The 15,063-nt window shown below is 37.6% G+C and overlaps 1 protein-coding gene across 1 annotated transcript in view; it reads left to right on the top strand.

Moving 5' to 3' along the window:
- Nucleotides 1-5,801: 5,801 nt before the first annotated feature.
- Ica1l (islet cell autoantigen 1 like) overlaps nucleotides 5,802-15,063 on the top strand; it is a 61,528-nt gene continuing 52,266 nt past the window's right edge. The window contains exon 1 of the mRNA XM_046463134.2: nucleotides 5,802-6,315. The gene's annotated coding sequence lies outside the window, so the exon portion shown is untranslated. The remainder of the gene's footprint in view (nucleotides 6,316-15,063) is intronic.

Genomic DNA, 15,063 nt, shown 5'->3' with positions numbered 1-15,063 from the left:
ATAAAACAAATTTAAGGAAAATATTAATTATTGATATAACTGAAACTGTGTTTTTTAAAGGAGAAAATGGGACATTTACGACTGTAAGGAATATCCAATTTATATCTTTTCAATGATATTAATAGTCACTAATGAGAATCAGGTTTCAAGAGGCAAGTAAAATTCCAGTCTTGCTAATCCAACTGCCAGGTACAAAATCAGCAGGGCCTTTGAATTATTTCAATTTTAATATTTTGACGATTGTGACCTCAGTTATCAAACATAATCATGTTAATGTTTTGTTATGAAGTAAATATATCTAACAGTAAAGTGGTTTTTTTGTTGGTTGGTTTACTAGAATTAGGATATCTTTGTTCTAGTATCAATTCCATCAATTTTGCAAATTTAAGGAAGTAAATTATTTCTCATGTCTAAGAAAAATGACAATAAAACTATCTTAACAATCTGCTGATGTAGGTACTGAATTACCTATTTTATAGATAGAGTTAAGTTATTGAAAAGTCATCCCATCAGTTAATACCACTGTCAGGATTTGAACTCCAATTTAGCTGAATTTAGAGCTCAAACTCTAAAACAGAAAAGTTGCCCTTTGGTCTCTTCATTGGCTCCAGGATTCCAACAGATATCCAAATTCTCCCATACACAAATCCCTTACATAAAATGGTATATTTGCCTATGACTTATTAGTCCTCCCACATTCACGTCATCTCAAGATTACTTATATAGTTGACCCTTGAACAATAAAGGGGTAGCTCCTTTGTTGCAACTGAAAATCCACATATAACTTTTGACTTTCCCCAAACCTAACTACTAACAGCTTGCTGTTGTTGGAAGCCTTACCAATAACAAACAGTTAATAAATATTTTGTATATCATGTTTTGTATACAGTGAAAATTACAGGAGAACCATGAGAGATCACTTTTTACTGAAAGGTACAGTGTACTGGATATAATATTACTAACATCCTATGATTTTAAGCAGGTACAATACTTGAGCTTGCTTCAATAGCAGCAGGAGGTGACTGAAATTATTATAGTAATACAGTATGTACTGCAGTTAATTTTACAGTTATTTAATACTGCATCCTTATGTGTGTTTACATTCCCCTTGACTCAATGGCACAATGTATGTGTATTTGCATAAGTTTTAATAAGCTAATTGTTTTAGATTTGTATTTTATGGTAGGAAATGGTTTAAAAAAACAGGCTATTGGGGGCTGGGGATGTGGCTCAAGTGGTAGCGCGCTTGCCTGGCATGCGTGCCGCCCGGGTTCGATCCTCAGCACCACATACAAACAAAGATGTTGTTGTCTGCCGAAAACTAAAAAAATAAATAAATATTTTAAAAAATAGGCTATTATCTATGTATATCTTATGAATTCAGGACATACCTACCATATGTGTGTGTGTGTGTGTGTGTGTATTTCTAGACTACACAGTTTTGTTTTGTTTTTAATTTAAGCCACAAATCTCAAAAAATAAACATTAAAAAACCTGCATATAGGTGGACCCCACAGTTCAAATCCATTTTGTTCAAGGGTCAAGTGCAACACCTAATATAGTGTAAATGCTAAGTAAATAATTGTTGTACTGTATTGTTTAGGGTATAATGACAAGGAAAGAAAATTTGTACAAATGCAAGGTTATCATTGTTCTGGTTTTTGGTACTGGAGATTGAAGCCAGGATGTCTCTACCACTGAGTTACTTCTCCAGCCCCCCAACCCACTTTTAAAGACAATGTTTCTGTAAATTGCTTAAGGCTTTGCTGAATTACTGAGGCTGCCCTGGAACTTGAGATCCTCCTGCCTCAGCCTCTGAATCACTGGGATAACAGGTATGTGCCATCTTGCCTGCCCCGATGCAATTTTTTTCTGAACATTTTCTATCTAAAGTTGGTTGGAGGGCTGATTGTCCACATATTATCAATTACTTTTTCTTTTCTTTTTGGGGATTGAACCCTGGGTGCTTTGGGTATGCTAGATGAACACTCTACCACTGAACCAATTCTTACATCATGCAGTTTTTGTAAGTATAAAAAATTAGTGTGGGGGTTGGTGTTGTGCCCCAGTAGTGGAGAGCTTGCCTAGCATGTTTGCAACACTGGGTTCAATCCTCAGCACCACATAAAAATAAATAAAATAAATGTATTATGTCCATCTGCAACTAAAAATATTTTTAAAAAATAAGTGTAAAAATGTCTTCACTTACGTAAAAGAATGGTTATATATAAACTTAAATGCCATTTATTGGTACTAAATTACCATAAAGAAATGTTCAGCTTTATGTGTTTTTGTCTTTAAAATTAATCCAATTTGGGGGGCTAGGGATATAGTTCAGTTGCGTACTTGCCTAGCATGCACAAGGCCCTAGGTTCAATCTCAAGCCCAACCAAAAAAGAAAGAAAAATTTTAATGTACCACTAAACATATTATAGTAATAATGTATAAAGATCCATTTCTGTATTACATAATTGTATGTGAGCAAAAAGGAACATTAGAAATTACCCTGTTATTCATTCATATAATTGAATTATGTTATTCATGTTATTAAAAGAAGCCACAGTCCAGACAGGTTAAGTGCCTGGTGTGAGTGTACATGGCCAATTTATGATGGAGCTAGGAGACATACCTTCGAGTAATAAAGACCACAGAGAACTGATCTTGTTAGATACAATCTGATAGAAAATTTGGAAACACGTCAAGCAATCCTATGTACAGTTAAATATAAATAACATGCCTGTGTCTTAGTAATACCTAATTCAATGGTTGTTTCAGGGGGAGGTAATACGGTTTAAAAGTGTCTCTAATAATTCACATTTTTTAAAAAGCCATCTTAGTAATGTTGTGTCTAATTCTAGCCTTACATGAAAAAAACAAAATGTAGGGTAGGGAGAACGTGTTTAGCTTGCATTAAAGTAGTTACTGTTATGGGAAGATAGCTCTCCATGTCTTCTTGCCACTAACCTGTAAAGCTAAGTTCCTTGGTAAGATCCAACAGACTGCAAAGAAAATGGAAGATCTTGAAGAAATGAAGCAATTTCTATGATATTCAGCTTCATAGATGATTAATGTAAAACTATACAAAGGGTAGAATAATTTTAATTTCTTAATATCAATTGAGGCTTCATTGGGGAGGTTAAGGAGAGGTTTGCCTCATACTGCAAATGTAAAAATAAAGATCATTATTCTTTCAAGATCTTTGAATGGTTTGGATCCCATTTGTGAAGCCCCATATACCAATTCATCTTAAGATTTTTTCTAGTTAGCTTATTGAAGTATATGATGGAAGACAATACTGTTTATGCTAGTGTAAGTATGTTATATATTGGTAGTGAAATGGCAATTCTATAAATGTACTTCTAAATGAAATTAAATCCTTTCAAAAGCATTTTAATCTTTTAATTTTCTAAAATAATAATGAAACACTAAAACTTAACTACTGGGCTGCCTACTTTATTTATTAAGGGACTAATACAAATCATTTAAACATCTCATCATCAATCCAACAGTTAAAGGAAGATTATTATTCATTCCACAAACAATGAACATCATGAGTAAGACCTAATTCCTGCTCAGTAGGAGCATCAGTAGCTGCATTGTTTGCCAAAATCATTCCAATCCTGAGTCACCACTTGGACTCTTAGTGATTTATTAAGAAAAACTGATTATGTGTTAATGCTACACTTTATGGTATCCTAGAAACATGTATCTTTCTATAATTTTACCCAATTAAGTGAACAAAACCTTCAGGCCTGGCTTACAACCACTGTCCCGACTTCTGGTGGACCTGGAGGACCTTTCTCTGTTTCAGATGAAAGCAGAAAATGGTAGCTTATCATTCTCTTATAATAAATTGCAGACCACTGGAACAGCATTGCCTAAAATATCCCAGGAATTTACCATAAGCATGGCAACATTTTAAGTTATTTTGCTTACTATGTTAGTCATTTATGCCTTTGGAAGAAAGATGTGCAGTTCTTTTTAGATTTTTATACTGTATCCTTCAGTTGTCAATTAACCATTTTTCAATTTATTCATTGATGAAATTCAGTACCTAGTATATATTAGGCACAGTACTAGGAGATAAGGTTGTGGAAATGTGTAAACTTAGAGCAGCTTTGGAACAGCTCAGCATCTAATGGGAAAGAAAATCAGGTAGATAAGTACAATACAGGTAAGTGTTGAATGAAAAGCATGATGTGACCCGTGGGAAGGACACCAAACTATGAGTCAGGAAAAGCATCCCAAAGAAGTATAGTAATCATGCATGTTTGCCAAATGCTAATTTCTTTACTCTTTTTTAAGAATCTGGATTTTGTCCACAATGGATAAAGATAATGTGGTATATACCCACAATGAAGTTTTATTCAGCCATAAAGAACAAAATTATATCACTTGCAGGACAATGGATGGAACTTGAGAGTATTATGTTAACACAATAAGCCAAACTCAGAAAGTCAAGTGTGGTTGGTATGTTTTCTCACATATAGAAACTAGAAAGAGAGAAAAAAAAAAAAAAGTGGGGTGGGGTCTCATGAAAATATAAAGGAGACCAATAGAGTAGAGGAAGGGGACCAGAATGAGGGAAAGGGGAGATACTAGGGAATGAAATTGACCATGTAGAAGAGAATGTGTAATAAGAAATTCTACTATAATGTGTAATTATAATGTAAAACAATAAAAGTATTTAAAAAATAATCCAAGAAAAGCTGTGGACTTTTTCCTCAAAAAAAATGACATACCAAAATTTTGCATATAATTTCAACTATTCCTTGAGATTCAAATAGCATAAGAATCTAAATTCATTTTCATTCCAAACTGACCCTTTATAAGTAGTTTGCCCTTTTTTCTATTCTTTTATTATTATTATTATTTTATTTATTTCCTGATGGCCCGAGGAACATTGGAGGCAAGCACTTTACCTTTGAGCCACAACCCCAGCCAACCCTAGTTCCCTTTTTTCTATTCCACAACTACTTTTTTTTCTGGTGTTAAAGTGAGCACTTCTTACCCCATCTTTATGTCTTCAATAATCTTACACACCTTTAGTTATCATCTAGTTCCCCCCCCCTTACAATGAATTCACATTTTACAATTTTAGTCACCTTTAAAAAGAAAGCACTTTGAGCTTATTAAATTTTCTTCCACCAATAATGCAATTTTATTTTTGCCTCATTTCCTTTTAAATTTTTTTTAAATTTTATTTATTCTAATTAGTTTATATATGACAGCCGAGTGCAATTCAATTCATATTACACAAAAAGAGCACAATTTCTCAAAAGTAGAGTCATACCATTTGTGTTTTCATACATGCGCTTAGGGTAATGATGTCCACCTCATTCCACTGTCTTTCCTACCCCCATACTCGCTTCCCCTTCCTCCCCTTTGCCCTATCTAAAGTTTGTCTATTCCTCCTATGCTCCCCACCATCCCCATTATGAATCAGCATCCTTATATCAGAGAAGACATTCAGCATTTGATTTGGGGGGATTGGCTTACTTTACTTGGCATTATATTCTCCAACTCCATTTTATTTCCATTTTTTTTTTTGAGACTTTTAGGCTCAGAATTTATCTTTTACTCTTAAAGACTCGTTAATCACACAAAAATTATGGTTATCTATATGTGCGTTTGGAGCTAAATTATTATCAGTTGTGAACTTAGAACTCTTTAAATATTTAAAATAAGAAAAACCAGCACATGAAACTCTCCCGCTTGCATAGCCCTGGTTTTGAGAACGCACCTCCGGACTCGGCCATGAACGAGGCGAGCTTCGAGCCTCGCAGGCCCCGCAGCCGAGGGCCGGGCTGGTGCAGTGAGGGCTCAGCGAGGCAGGGAAGGACCCTGCTGAGGGCGCGGGGCTCGGAAAGAAAGCCGAGCACTCCTTCCACTTACCCCCACCTCAGAGGTCTCACAGTCAGTTCCTTGTGACGTTCTCGCCAGTTGGTAAGAGGACTTGGGCAAAGAAGGCACAGAGAGAAGCCAGAAGTTCACTCACGAGTGGACGGACAGTGGCGCCCTCCGAGCCCGGCCTCCGTGCGGTTAGCGGAACCGAGGGGCGGCGGACGCCTGGGCCGAGGCGAAGAGGGAGGCGCTGCTCACGCGCGCGCCCGGCCGCCGGGTTTAAATCTCCCGCCTCCCACAGCGGAGCTCGACACCTCCACGCTCCGGTGCGGAGGGCACGGGCTGAGGGAGCGGCCCGACAGCGTCGCGGGCTCGCGGGCGGCGGCTGGAACGGGTGCCGGGACGGACGTCCGCGCGGCCGAGCGCGACCCAGGCGGCGGAGGACCAGCGCGGCGCGATTCCGGCGTCGCGGTGAGCGTCTGCGGCCTCCCTCCCATCGCCTCCCTCTGGGGTTGCGGTCCGGCCCGGAGGCCAAATCCTGGGTTCCCATGGCGATGCCGGGAGGCAGGGGCGACACCCGCACGCGGTCCCCGGGGCCTCGCTGGCCGCCTCGGTTCCTCGAGGGCCGGGCCCTGCGGCCTTCCCCCTGGGCGAAGCCCGGACCCGCGCTCTTCCGGGCCGACTGGGGGCAGCACCGCACCGAGTGGCCCAGGGCGGGGCGGGGTCCCCTCGGGCGGACGGGGCGCCTGCCCACGCTCGCCCGTGGAGAAGGAGCACGGCGGCCTAAGGCTTGGTTGGGTGGTTTCTCCTGAAGGTGGAGAGCGCTTCTGTAGAGGCAGATGCTCACAGCCTTCAGGTGCTTTACTGCTGGCCTTGTTTGTATGTTGTTTTATTTTATTTTTTTAATTTTTATTATTAGTTCAAAACATTTATGTTTTTTTTATTTTTATTTTATTATTATTTTATTATGGGAATGTCTTCCTTAGAAAGTAATTGGCGATCTATCGGTAAAACAAAACATAAGCAAATGTGCGGTTTGGAGTGAACTGCGGAATGCACCTGCTTCGGAGGGGTCCGCGCATTAATCCCCTGGTCCCATAAGGAGAACCCATCCCCACCGCACGGATCCAGCTCCTGTGTCGGGTATCCTGGGCCATGATGTCAGTGGTCGGATACCTGATGCTCTAAGAAAGATGGAGAAAAGGGGTGGGGGCGGGAGATCCCGCTCGCAACTAACCCGCGATGCTGTGCTTTGCCAGTAGAGGGGTGGGATTATTTTCCATGTAATAGATGATCTTAGTGCACAAAGCATAAAAGCTGTTATAAACTGTGGGTCACTAAAATAGATGTCGGGAAGATAACGTTTCTCCGTGGTTTGGGTTCTTTTTCTAAGTATTATGTATTGATTTATTTGATTGGACTCGACAATGTACTGTGTAAGGCGATATTGCTTTAATCATCATCCCATCAATATTTATGGGGTAGCCACAGGTTCCTCATTCTTTGGTAGGAGTTAAGTATACACTTATCAGCTAAATAAACATTTAATGTCATGTATTTTTATATGACCACGCTTTAAAATAGTTTTTTGTTATTTGTGCCTAACATATTCTTTGAGCTCTTTATGTTGATTTAATAGTGCAAAATGATTACACATGTTGCCATTGAGACAGCTATGTGCTGGCACTCTTCTAATTACTATTAATTATAATTTCCAGGCAACTCCTCATTATGATTTTAGATTTAGGAGGGTGCTCATCGATCAGCTAGTCTAAAGGGCAAAAACTGCAAACATGAGACTGGTGGAAAAAGTAGGAAGCCTTATTTTTATTATAAATGTTTATCATAAAACAATACAACAAAATTTATACCAATGATGAACTGGAACCATATATCAAAATATTAAATATTACATATAAATAGATAATGTACTATTTTTTTCTATACAGATACTTTGCGGTTCTATTGTGTAGTATATTCTACAATTTAAATTTTTTCTTTTGGGCTGGGAATGTGGCTCAAGCGGTAGCGCGCTCTCCTGGCATGTGTGCGGCTGGGGTTCCATCCTCAGCACCACATACAAACAAAGATGTTGTGTCCGCCAAAAACTAAAAAATAAATATTAAAAAATTCTCTCTCTCTCACTTTCTCTTTAAAAATAAAATAAATAAATAAATAAATTTTTTCTTTTATACTTTACCTGTTTCAGTACTCACTGTACCTCCTTTAAAACTTTAATTTTTTAAATGTTCTTTAACAACAGATGGGATGTGTGAAAGACTTTCAAATATGTCTGGAACTAGAAAAGTTTCCTCACATGAACCAGGCTTTGTCATTTAATAATATCCTTAATCTCTTATTAAATTTGTCTGTTTTTCATTCATCCCTTAAGTCTTGTCTTCTTTCCTGAAACAAAACTTTTCAGACTTCTTAAATTCAGTCATCTTCTATATATCTTATTTTGCCATTATTGACTCATTTGCAAATAATGCTAGAATTTAATTTTTTTTCTAATTTATTTGTGATAGAAAAAGCTTCAAGTAACTGTATATTTACAACAGCCATCATTAGCCACTGTTACCATTTTGTGATAGTTCTTTCTAGTATTTTTCTAATTTTTATTTATTATTTTTCTGGGGATCCAACCAAAGACCTGTGTTATAAACCAATGTGCTGTCACCCAGGCTTAATTTTCCATTTATAGAGCACAGGCAAAGTAAATTAGTAAGATACTTAAGGGCCCTAGCATTTTCTGAGGGGTAAAAAAGCACTGGCATCAACTTCAAGTCATCAGCTGCATTACCTCCACCCTCACCCCCCCCCCCAAGAAAATCAGACTGTCCTTTGAAGTTTTGAAGCCAGGCATTGACTCCTTTCTATCTAATAGAAAGTCCTAGGTGCCTTCTTCCAATAGATGGCTGTTTCATCTACATTGAAAATCTGTTGTTGAGTTTAGCCCCTGCATCAGTTGTCTTCTGGGTAACTTGCTGCTTCACCTTGTACCTTATGTTATGGAGACGGAGTCTTTCCTTAAACCTCAGGAACCAACTTCTGCTAGCTTCAAAATTCTCTCCTGCAGCTTCCTCACCTCTCTCCACCTTCATAGAATTGAAGAGAGTGAGGGCTTTTCTCTGGGTTAAGTTTTGGCTAAGGAAGTGTTGCGGCTGGTCTGATCTTCTATCTAGGACCATTAAAACTTTCTCAATTTCAGCAATAAGCTATTTTGCTTCTTATCATTTGTGTGTTCACTAGAGTAGCACTTTTAATGTTTTTCAGGAACTTTTCTTTTGCATTCACAGCTAGGCTACTGGAGGTCTAGCTTTCAGTCTATTTGGCTTCCAACCTTCCTTCTGCACTAAGTTAATCATTTCTAGCATTTTATCTAAAGTGGGAGACCTCGGACCCTTCCTTTCACTTGAATCCTAGAGCTACTGTAGGTTTATTGTTTGTCTTAATTTCAATATTATTCTGTCTCAGGGAATAGGGAAGCCTGAGGAAAGAGAGTGAGACCATTGGGTAGAGGTAGGGGTTACTGGTGTGGCAGTCAAAAAACACAACAGTTGACTGTTTTATATGGATATGGCTATTTCTGGCACCCTAAAACCAATAATAACACCAAAGATCACTGGTCACAGATCATCATAACAGATATAATAATAGTGAAAAAGTTTGAAATACTGCAAGAATCACCAATATGTGATACAGAGACACTAAGTGAGCATATGCTGTTGGAAAAATAATGCTGAATGGAAAAATATCTGTGCAGGTCAACACAGCAAAATGAAGATTTTTTAAATGCATATACCATGTGTTTCCATTTCTATACTTTCAGAAGTTTATCTAATATAAGTATTTTAAATAATATAAATACATATTTATTCATTGTAGCCTGGTTTGAAATACTATCAAGTCTGAAAACAATCTAAATATCCATTGATAAGTCAGTTAAATAAATTATGCAGTCCACACAAGATAATGTTATATACCCATTAAAATTGTATTCCACATGATTGGTAAATTCCATGTCATATTCTTTTTCCCTCAGCACTATACATAGCATTCACTGTCTTTTCTGTAGTGCTGGGGAGGAACCCAGGCCATCACTATCACTGAGTACATCCCAGCCCTTCACTTTTACTACCTAGTATAACTGAGGCAATGTCTGATGCCAGCATAAATTACTTAATTTTCTGATGGTCCTGTTTCTGCTCAGATATTAAGAGCATTCTTTCTTTTCTCTTAAAATTTAGCAACATTCCATGATATATCTCAATCAAGGAAGACTTTTTTTAACATAATGAGCCCTTCTAATTTTCAGCTCTATACCTTTGCATATTTTGCTATTCCAAATATCTGTCTTAATCCAGGAGTGTTACTTACATTAGATCTCAGTTTTTTACCTTTCAAATTTGTCATCCTTGTTTTATCTAACCAGCTCGTTCAAATGTAACCCCTTTTGTCTGTAATCTTCACTTTTTAATTATTTCCCCAGACCCATTCTCCATGTTAAATTGGTCTTATGAAATATCTGTTCTGCATGTAGTTGTTTTAAATTCAGTAGTATGTTTTGTCTCTTATCTCTTGCTTCTTTTAGTTGTCTTTTATCTATTGTATAGAATTATATTTTATTTATCTGCATGCAGAACCATTCTTTATCCTTCTATTTCATGGAACAATTTTCATGAATATGTATTTTATCTTTTTCATGTTATGGTAGGACCTCCTTTTTCTTACATTGCTACTTCTTCATGGTGTTTCTTGTTGAATGGGCCAATTCTATTCTGGCCTGCCTTTCCCCCCAAGAAAGGTATAAGTAGTTATCTTAAACCCCTCCTTGCTTACCTGGTAATTTCAATAACTGCCTTGGAGTCTGAGGTAGGAGACTGGATACTTATTTCCATTCAGTAATTGGCTGCTTGGTGCCACGGTCCTCACATGCTGTCTCTCGGCTCTTTTCCACAGCATGGGTTAATCATTGATTACACAGTCAGGTAAGGCAGGTAGATCTGTGATTAGTTTACTTTAGTCTGCTGTGCAAGGTTGACTACCAGCTTTCTGTTTTCCTCTTAGTCCCCCATTGTCTCCAGATAGGAAAAATAAAAATTATCCTGGCCACTGGGGGTTTTAGGGAGTCCAATACACAATACAACTTGTCCAGCCCCATCCTGAGAACCAAAGGAGTTAGGCAGATAGAGATTAAAATATTAGCTTTAGTATTGAGAGATCTGTTGGAGGACATTTATGATGTTAGGGTTTAGATGTGGAAAGTTTCCCAAAGTCTCATGTATTCAGAGATAGGACTTTCATGAAATAATTGGATGGTGACACGGGTCCTGACTTCATCAGTGAATTAAATCCATTGATGACTGAATGGGCTACTGGAAAGTGGGACACAGTTGGATGAAGTAGGTCACTGGGGATGTGCCCTGGAAGGGTTTATCTTTCCCCAGCACCCAGGGCTCCTGCCCCACCCCCCACAATGCTGCTCAGCCTTAGCTTTGTAGCTTCCATGAGCTGAGCAGCCTCCCTCTGACATGCCCTTCCACTATGATGCTTTGCCTCACCTCAGACCTAGAGCAATGGAGAGACTAACCATGGACTGAAACCTCTGAAAACATGAGCCAAAATAAACTTTTCCTCCTTCAGGTTGTTTATGTGAGCTATTATGGTTACAGAGATGCAAAACTAACACAGGTGGCATCAGTGGGCTTCTAATCCTTCTGTCCCCCAGTTCGGAGTTTGAAATACCGTCTGAAATGAAAATTTAAATCTTTAGAAGAAATACTCTGAGACTTTTGCCTTTTATAGGATACAAGTGATGAGTGACAGGTTTAAAAATGGGACTATATTTTCCAATTTTAAGACTTTTGATAATCTAGCTCTGACCAGTCAAAAAATATAGAAGTTCTACCCTGCTGTGGTATGTAGACCAGTGGTAAACTCATCAGTCGGGTTTCTCACAGTGGGAGAAGGGGCAAGAGGCATGGAAAGACCTTCCTCATGGAAACCAGAAGAGTTGAAAAGATGTATTCCCCATGTTAAACATCAGGATCCCTTTTTAAGTAGTCTTTTTGCTATCGGGTGATAGGGAGATAGGCACCCTGTAGAATGTTTCTGTTTTCTCTAATTCTGGCTGTTGCACCTTCAAGGATTTGTCTTTTCAACTTACTGAGTACTTATTGGTGTGGTTCTTCAGTACTTGTCTCAAGTTGCCCAACTGAATCTGCTTGAAAGTAAAGGAGCTATGTGTCAGATTTGGATGTTCTCTTTAAATTTGATGTGAATTTCATTGTATCTGGCATTTATTTATTAGCATTTAATTTTGGGAAAATTTATTTATTTGTATTTAATTAAGGGAAAAGAGTTAGGCGAATATATATTTATTCTGTTATCTTTCCTAGAAGCTCTTAAACTTTTTAATCATTGCTTATCTGACAGACTTTTATTCTTTCATTTATACTTCTTTAGTTATAAAAGGGATTAAGTAACATTTTTGTATATTCATTGAATTTTTGAAGTTCTTTTGTGAATTACCTGTTCTTTTGTCCTTATTTTTCAGTGGTTAATTCTGAGTTATAATACTTACTTAAGAAATATTAACCCTTTCCTCTTTACATGTTATTATACCCAGTTAGATTGTTTTCAGATTTTACTTATGCATTTTAAATATATAAGTTTAAAACTTCTATGATATCTAAAGTCTTTTTCTACATGATTATCATGTTTGTTATCATGTTGAAAAGACTTCTGATCCCAAATTTAACATTTACCTACACTTTTTCATGGTGTCATTTTAAGTATTTTTTTAGCATTTAAATTTAAAAAAAAATTTAGTTGTAGATGGACACAATACCTTTATTTTGTTTATTTATTTATTTTTAATGTGGTGCTGAGAATCGAACCCAGTGCCTCACACTTGCTAGGCAAGCACTCTGGAACTGAGCCACACCTCAGCCCTGCATTTAAATTTTTAATCATTCTTATGGTGACTTAAGTATTGAAAAATTTTTTCTCAAACAGATAGCAAATTGTTCTAACACCACTCATTGGATAACATATCCCTATTATACAGATTTGAAATGCCATTTTGACTGCAGTGGACTGAACGGTGACCCCCAAAGATAATAAATCTAATCCCTGGAATATGGGAATATTAGCTCACAAGGTCAAGGGTTTTTTTTAATATTTATTTTTTAGTTGCAGTTGGACATGATAGCTTTATTTTATTTATTTATATGTGGTACTGTGGGTCGAACCCAGGACCTCGCACATGCTAGGGGAACGCTCTACCGCTGAGCCACAACCCCAGCCCCAACAAGGTCAAGTTTTTGCAGATAAGATTTAATTAAGGATGTTGAAATGAGGTTATCCTTAATTATCTGGGAAGGTCCTAAACACTATCACATGGGGATGTAGCTCAGTGGGTACAATGCTTGCCTTGCATGCATAAGGCCCTGGATTCAATCCCCAGCACCACCAAAAAAAAAAAAAAAACAGATTCCTCTAAACACTATCACAAAGACAGAGGAAGATTAAAAACACACAGAGAAGGCAATATGAAGCCAGAGGCAGAAAGCAAGGAGTATCTTCCAGTGGAGCCTCTAAGGCAGCATAGCTTAAGAGTAGTTTGGTTTCAGGCTTCTGGTCTTCAGAATTGGGAGGGAATAAAGTTGTGCTGTTTTAAGTCATGAACTGTATGATAATTTGATACAGCGCCATAAAAAATTAATACGTTAATCATATGATAAATTCTTTTGTGTTTTTTGGTCTCTTTGTGGATATTTTTTTTCATTTGTTCTACTGATCTGTCTGTTCTGGTACCAGTACCAACCATTCTGTTTTAATTACTAAAGTTAACACTCGGGGTTTTTTTTTCCCCCCCAAATAATTTGTCATTTAAGTTGTACATGTGACTGTTAAAAGTCAAATAAGATTAAAGGATTTTAGTGTTGGGAAGCAGTCCTCCCACTTCTGCCTACTTCTAGTCTCCAGTGGCACCTTCATCCCTCTGTTTCCTCTGATTATTTCCCACCATACTTCTAAATCATATGTTTATATATTGGGTTTTTGGTGGTGGTTTTTTGTTTTTTGTTTTGTACTGGGGATTGACTCAGGGGCACTAACCACTTAACCACAACCCCAGCCCTTCTTTGTGTTTTATTTAGAGACAGGGTCTGCCTGATTTGCTTAGGGTCTCCCTGAGTTGCTGAGGCTGGTTTTGAACTCTCAATAGTCCTGCTTTAGCCTCCCAAGCTGCTGGGATTACAGGTGTGTGCCACTGCACCCAGCTATATGTTACCTTTCGATATATTAATTTTAGGCATTATCTACCTACTTTTCTTTTGGTAAGTGAGGATTTAGCTGTCCTTCACCAACATTCTTCCTCATTTTCCTCCCCTAAATTATAGTTTTTATCAAGTTAAGTGTTTTCATTTTTTTTTGTATTTAATTTGCCCTTTATTTTCTACTTTCTTAAGGTAGACATTTATATTATTTTTTTACTCACATTTTTAATTGGTGCATTATAGTTATACACATTGATAGGATTTGTTGTTACATATTTGTATATGCAACAATATAACAATATAATTTGGCCAATATCACCCCCAGCACCTCCCACTTCCCTCCCTGCTTCCCCGCCTCCTTTGTCCCTGTCCTCTACTGATCTCCCTTTGATTTTGGGGAGATCTTTTTTTTTTTAATTTTTTTTTATTGTTGGTTGTTCAAAACATTACATAGTTCTTGACATATCATATTTCACACTTTGATTCAAGTGGGTTATGAACTCCCATTATTATGGACTTTCAACTCCTGAGACAACTCAATAGGCCCATGTACCCATACCTCCTCTCTAACATTCTTTCATTTTTGTTGGTGTAATAGCTTTGTCTTTTATTACCTAATTTTGGAATATATACCATTGATTTTTTTCCCCCAATTACTCTAACAAGTCTGCTGTGTGAGTTTGAGTATGTGAAACTCAGTTGTGCTTTTCTTCTGGAGATTTCCTTTCCAGAGTCATTCATCTTCCTTCTGGATTATGAACTGCTTGCTCTGTCTGGCTGTCATCTTGAGCTTCCCTTTAGTGCTCTTCCAGTTTGGATTTTGGTCTTACAGTTTGTTTTGCTACTTTTGAGACATCTACCCTTATACTTAGTCCCAGTATTTTGTTTGCGAACTGTTTTTTCTTTCTTAAAACTTTGGGATCTGGCCATTTCC

Source organism: Marmota monax, unplaced genomic scaffold (genome assembly GCF_021218885.2).
Source record: "Marmota monax isolate L192 unplaced genomic scaffold, Marmota_monax_Labrador192_F-V1.1 WCK01_AAM20220418_F8-fsc00095, whole genome shotgun sequence".
NCBI lineage: Eukaryota > Metazoa > Chordata > Mammalia > Rodentia > Sciuridae > Marmota > Marmota monax.
Note: the sequence above shows the minus strand (reverse complement) of the source record. Positions and strands in the feature narration are given on the sequence as shown.